The 927-nt window shown below is 49.7% G+C and overlaps 1 pseudogene; it reads right to left on the reverse strand.

The window, feature by feature from the left end:
- Positions 1-206: 206 nt before the first annotated feature.
- LOC145390451 (5S ribosomal RNA) lies at positions 207-325 on the reverse strand (annotated as a pseudogene).
- Positions 326-927: the final 602 nt, after the last annotated feature.

Below are 927 nucleotides of genomic sequence, written 5' to 3' on the forward strand. Positions count from 1 at the left end.
AGGATAGCTGGGTTCCCTTTCTAAGCCGAAGTCAAGACACAGTGTGAGAGGAACAGGGCATAAAAACAAAGGGCAACAACCTTACATGTTTCATTCATTCATTGCCAGACGCCATGTATCCCAGACGGGGTGGCCAATGGCTTAGAGTTAATTGCTTTACAGGGAGGGGCACTAATCCTCCACCAACCCCACTTGACATGTAGGGATGCCAACAGAATCTGGTGTTCCCAGGCAGTCACCCATCCAAGTACTAACCAGACCCAACGTTGCTTAACTTCGCTGATCGGACGGGAAGCGGTGTACTCAACGTGGTATGGCCGTTCTTACATGTATATTACCAAATTAGTAATACCGGATAGACTAGATGTTCCACAAGACTCTATACAAAGGCAAAACTCAGACTGGCTGAGATATTGTAGGTATCACGCAGGATACCGGCCGTCTCAAGAATAAGCAGACACTGCACTTAACTGAAGTTGAGAGTACACTTAATTATTTGGCTGCATATACTTTGAAATGATTATACACATGTCCCGTGTTCACAGAGTGGAGCAGGATTGCAGCATATTATTACTGTCTCGGCTTACACTTGGTGGAGATGGATTAGTTAACCTCTGTCATTATGCTCCAATTGTCTCTTTCACTTTCACCTCACAGGCATGGAAGTCACAGTCACGGCAAGGGTGTGGGACAAGGGAGCGGCTGCTCGGCAGCTCGCGGTGTCTGCCCAGGGTCAGCTGAGTTCCCTCAGATGCCTTCTCGTCTAGGGGACATGGGACCACTCATAGGGGCATCATCCTCCGGAGTGCGCTTTGATAGGGTGTGGTGAAGGGCCCCCCACTAGAGGGGCTGGGTATAAGGGTTCGGCCCTCAGAACTGAGACTGAAGAGCTCTTGTAGGTGCTCCTGCAGGCACCTGGTGCAGAGA

Source organism: Coenobita brevimanus, chromosome 14 (genome assembly GCF_032717465.1).
Source record: "Coenobita brevimanus isolate Jiangsu-jjx chromosome 14, ASM3271746v2, whole genome shotgun sequence".
Classification (NCBI taxonomy): domain Eukaryota; kingdom Metazoa; phylum Arthropoda; class Malacostraca; order Decapoda; family Coenobitidae; genus Coenobita; species Coenobita brevimanus.